Genomic DNA, 6,088 nt, shown 5'->3' on the forward strand with positions numbered 1-6,088 from the left:
ATATGCAACATTATTAGTGATAGTTTCAGACATTAGAAAATAAAGTCGCGTAACTAAATTTTACAAATCCAATTATCCAACATTATAGTGATAGCGTATATCAATATGCATGTAAAATAAAGTTTGATTAGGCACATAATAAGGAGAATATTTATAGTACACCTGGGTGTACCATGCTCATGGTACATCCAAGACTATTTTCTCCAAATGAGCGAATGAGCAAATGAGCAAAATGAACAAATGAGCAAACATTTCTACTCATTTAAGAAAATAAGCAAACACTTTTATAACAAAATGAGCAAAATGAACAAATGAGTAAATGAGCAAAATGCCCATATGAGCAAATTTGGTGTCAAATGAGCACCTGAAGTTCTAATTTGTTACAAAAATACCCCTGCCCATATGACAAAATTTGAAACCCTATATGCGTTGCACTTTACTAATGTGTATTGCAAAAGGCTAATTTGCGTCGGACTCCTTGGCCCATTCGACGCAGATCAACCCAAAATCCTAACTCACTTTTTTAAAACCCTAACGCCTTTTAAATTCCTCTCGTGTCTCTCTCTCTTACCCTCAAACCCGATCTCAAACCCTAAAAATATACGAGTATCGTCTCTCACACCCTCAAACCCTCTCACCCTCAAACCCTTTCGTGTCTCTCTCTCTCTTTCTCTCTCTTTCTCTCTCTCTCTCTCTCTCTCTCTCTCTCTCTCTCTGAACAACGAACAACCACCCCCCTCTCTCTATCCTTCTCCCACTCTGAACAACGAACAACGCTTATTGGCGAACAAACACTCTTTCTCCGGCGACTTCGTCTCGTACTCTTTCTCTGGCGAACAAGTACAATCGCGACCAACGAGTTTGATATGAACGAACACTCTTTTTTCGGCAACTTCGTCCCGTATATTCCACCACCATGGATGAAACTCTTTCTCCCTCCTCGAAAACTATTACTAGTAGATCCAAATTCTTCGAGTTTGATATGAACGAACACTCTTTCTCTCTCACTTTGACAGGTTCGTTTTTTTTTTTTCAATTTTTCAATCTGATTTTATAATTTCGTAGTATACAATTTTCTCTTTTCAGATCTACAATTTCGTTTTTTCATTTTTTTCATTTTTTAGATCTAATTTTTTGTTTTATTTTTGGCGTTTATCGTAGTCTATTTCATTTTTAATTTTTTAAATCTAATTTTATGTTTTAATTATCAGATCTGAAAATTCATTTTTTCATTTTCAAATCTGAAAAATAAAAACGTTCTAGATTCAGTTCATGCATCTGAAAATTATGGCCTTCTGTTTTTTTACTTTTTATATATGATTTTTTATTTACTTTTTTTTTACATTTATCCTAGTCTAGGATTTTTTTTTTAATTCTCTGAAATTCTTATTTTCATTTGCAGAACTGTTTTTGGTTCTTCTCGAAGTCTTCTTCGTCGAAAAATGTCGGCAGCTGCTCAATTTCGTCCTCTATTATTTTCATTTTAGTTTTACATTTTTTTTACATTTGTAATGTAATTTGTCTAGTTTACATATTTTTGTCTCTCATCAAAATTTTGTAATACATATTTGACATTATTAATATAAAATATGTCTCTTCACATTACTAATGTTTGACATTGCCTTTTCACATTACCTCCAAATTCTTTACATTATTAATTTTCATTTAGTTTAAGCATTAGTATATGAAAAAACAACAACAAAAATATAAAGCTGAACAAAGACAAAATATGAAAACTTTAAACTCAACTGCATCGCATGTTGTGTTGTGTGCGATGCAGATGAATGCTGATGGAATTGGCATGGTTCGGCTGCTGGGAATTGGTCAGACTACTTTGTTGGTACTTGGGAAAGTTATTTGCGTCGCATCTTGTGTATTGTGCGATGGAAATAGCTCTCTATGGTCATTTGCGTCGCACCACATGCTATGTGCGACGCAAATGGTACGGTTAAAAGATCTGCGTCGTTTCCTAATACGATGCAGATCACTTATTGGTAATTTCCGTCGAGACTTGTTTCGTCGGACCTATGTCCGACGCAAATAGGGGTCCCATGTTTGACGCAAATCGACCTTTATTCTCTACTAGTGGATCATATGCTTTGAGAAAAGTAATTTATTTAGGAAAGTTTGTGTAAAAAGTAAGGATAATTTAGTCCAAATAAATTGATAAAAAAGAAGATAAGCACAACATCTTGGGACACCAAAAAAGAAATGTGAGCACTATATTATATGACGGATTAAGTACTTAGTAAATGAGGTGTAGTAAGCAATAGGAGGCTAGATTACAATCTTACAACCAACTAGAACAAAGCTTAACTAGTACAATACAATAACAGAATAACAAATTCTGCTATAACTAACTAAGCTGAGGTGGCAACTAAGTTGACATTAGTATTAGTTGAGTTTGTATTATAAGTTGATGCTTGAGCTTGAGCCTGAGTATGTTGTACTTCATTACCCCCCTTCAAGCTAGAAGATGACGGAATATCAATCACACCAAGCTTAGAAATGAGCTTAGAATGCTGAGGGTACGGTATGACAAAGGCTTTGTAAGGATATCTACTAGTTGCTCAGATGTAGGAAGATAAGAAAGTTCACGCAAATGTTCTATCACCTTTTCTCTAGTAAAATGACAAACCAAGTCAATGTCCTTTGTATGTTCATGAAACACTGGGTTTTTCCCAATATGAAGTGCACTTGGATTGTCATAGTTCAATGTATCTGGTTTAAGATTCAAAACATTGAACTTTTGTAAGAGTCTTTCAACCTAGGTTACTTCAACTGCAGCCATGGTCCTGTATTCAACTTCACTAGATGATCTTGAGATAGTATATTGCTTCTTATATTTCCAAGAAACAAGAGAATTGCCAAGGAGTAAGATATATACCAGTCACAAATCTTCTTGTATCAGGACAAGAAGCCCAACCAACGTCTGAATATGCTTAGAGAGTGAGATGATATGTAGCTTAATGTAAGATGACTTGACCCATAGTGTGAGCCAAATATCTAGCCACATGATGTGGAGCTTGAAAATGAGGTATTCAAGGTTGATGCATGAATTGACTAAGAGTTTGTACAACATTAGATAACAGGCCTAATGTAGTGGAAGTTGAGCTTGCCAACAAAACTTCTGTAATGCTCTGTATCATGATAAAAATCTTTAGTCTCTGAAAAGAGTCTAAAAGTGGCGGGAAGATATTTGGCTGGGACGTTCTGGCCATGGGGCGGATGTCCTGGCCGGACGTTCGCTGTTTTAAAAAAAAAATCACCGTGGTTTTGTACGTGGGTGGCTGTGGTGGAGGGAGGTAGGTGATGGTGGTGGAGGATGTGGAAAAGAGGAGAGGCCGCAAGTGGTGGTGGTGGTGGTGGTGGTAGGGGTGGTGGGTGGTGTGGAAAAGAGGAGAGGGAATGACAGTGGGAAGGTAGGTGGTGGTGGGGGTGGTGGGTGGTGTGGAAAAGAGGAGAAGGTGAAAGGACACCAACATTATGTGACACTCCTTGCACTTAACAATGTGTATTATGCGATCACTTGAACTAGTTTCTTGGATAATGTGAAGGAGAAGGTAGGTGGTGGTGGTGAGGGTGGTGGAAAAGAGGAAAGGGTACAATGGTCTATGAGAATAAATTTGGGGCGATTTTAAGTAATTTCAGAGCGATGTTTAACAATCCCCAGGAGCCCTATTTCCCATACTCCCATCACTTCCCATAGGAACCTCCATCAATCAGCCTAGAAAAAAGAGATCTAGATAGAGTTTCCTAATATACACTGACAAAAATTTCAAAGATCAACTGAGAAAGTAGAGATTTGAAGATCGAGTCAGTCTAAACGGCGCAATATTCATTGGTGAACATTGCTGCCATGGACTTCTAGGTATTTTCTATTGATAAAATACCCTTAACTATTTATTTACATGTATAAACATATATTTTCGGATGTTCATCAAAAGAAAACATATTTTTTGGATGTACAAATGAACTAATGGATATAAAATGCAAAAACCATTATGGATGTGCAAATATAGTTTGTGGATGTACAAAAGAAATCATAAATGTGCAAATATATTTTTTAGATATAGAAAAATAATCAGGATATACAAAATAGATTTTAAGGTACATAATATAGGTGTGTACTATTCACCACCCGTATTTACTAAACATCGTCCGCGTCGTGATACATATTTTGTACTTTTTTGAATTTTTCTTTTTTCCTAATAATGTTAAAATTTTAGAATTTTTTATTATAAACCAAACCAATTTTTGGTTTCCACCATGATGGAAACGACAATTTTTTCCGGTTCCACCACAATGGAAATGGGAAAAAGTTTCGATTCCACCATGGAGGAACTGGAACAAATATGTAATAGGAGAGGGCCGAAAACGAAATTTAGGGGGGGGGGGGGGGATGAAGGGAGAGGAGAGGGGGAAGGGGTAAGGAAAGAATTAAACAAGGAAGAGGAGAGGGGGGGTCAGGCAAGAATTAAATAGGGAAGAGGAGAGGGGGAAAGGGCGAATGGGGTGATGGTTGTTGTCATGGGGGTGGTGGGTTGTTGGTGGGGGTTGGGTGGGCTGCAGGGGTGGGATAGGGGCTGGTGGAGGCTACAGTGGGGGTTGGGTGGGCTGCAGGGGTGGGATAGGGGCTGGTGGAGGCTACAGTGGGGGTAAGATGGGGACTGCAAGGGTGGGGTGGGGGCTGGCAAGAGGTGGTGGTGGTAGCAGCTTGGTAGTGGTTATGGAGGAAGAAGAAGTAGAGGAGGGAGAAAAAGTAAAAAAAATAAAAATAAAAATAAATTTATTCTTAATAAGTTAACCTTTGTGCGTTTTTCTTAAAATAAGTCAATCTTTCGATTAACTATGAATAAGTTAACGTTGTATCTACTTTTGCTATAAATGAGTTAAATCACAATGTCATCCTATTAAAATGTAACATATATCATAATTTCAACGTCGTTAATTCATTTACATACAACAGAAGTAGATAATCAAAAGATTGACTTATTTTGAGAAGATCAACCAAAGGTTGACTTATTAAGAATAATTATTCCTGCAAACGTTGTACAGTAAATACGGACGGTAAATAACATGGCATAAAATATATATGATATGTATGTAGTAATATGCTTTTTGGACGTATCAATGTATAAATTTAGTTTTTGAATGTACAAAGTATATTATGGATGTACAAATATAGTTTAGATGTATGTACAAAAAATAAGGAAAACTAATGCATGTAAGATACTAAAATCATTATGCATGTGCAAATATAGTTTGTGGATGCACAAAATAAATCATATAGATGTACAAAATATAGTATGGATGTACTAAATTTTTTACAAGTGAACGTAAAAAAATAGGAAAAAATAAGACTAAAAGCCAATGTTGATTAGTGAACATTTGACCATTTAGTCTTTTTCAAACTTAAAAACTCGGCTTAGAACTTAGTGTGAGAGAGAGGGGAAAGACGTGGTTGAGTTGGGTTTTTGACTACTTTGAGTGATTCTCTTCCCAACCAACTATATTGGCTATTTTTTTCTCCGCCGTTTTTTTTTCCTAATCAATATAATATATTATGAAAGTTAAACATCACACAAATGTTTGATTCTAATATTAACTTATATTTCTTTTCTAGTCAATATAATTAATTACGGAACTTAAATGAACTTATTCAAAATATACTAGAATAATATTACATTTATGATTACCACGCCCTCGGAAAAACAACAAACAAACCAATGTTGTACTTATCAATATTACAATACAACATTATTACTAAGAAAATACACTTCACCAATATTGAATTCATATCATTTCAAGATGATATGATTACAATATACATGTGAGAGAGTGAGAAATATTCTTTTTACTACCTAATAAATTTCAATCAAAATTATTACTTTTTAATCAAATTTGGACGTAAGATTGTATCATGTGTAAGATACAACTTGTATGAATGCATCATGCATGAAAAAATTGGCATATCAAGGTAGTTAAATATTACATTTGTTACTCATAGTCATCCTTTTGTGCACACAAAATAACTATATATAATTAAATTATATGTAGTATATTATTACTTTATTATTGCAACTTT

The sequence above is a fragment of the Beta vulgaris genome, chromosome 8, assembly GCF_026745355.1.
Source record: "Beta vulgaris subsp. vulgaris cultivar EL10 chromosome 8, EL10.2, whole genome shotgun sequence".
Taxonomy (NCBI): domain Eukaryota; kingdom Viridiplantae; phylum Streptophyta; class Magnoliopsida; order Caryophyllales; family Amaranthaceae; genus Beta; species Beta vulgaris.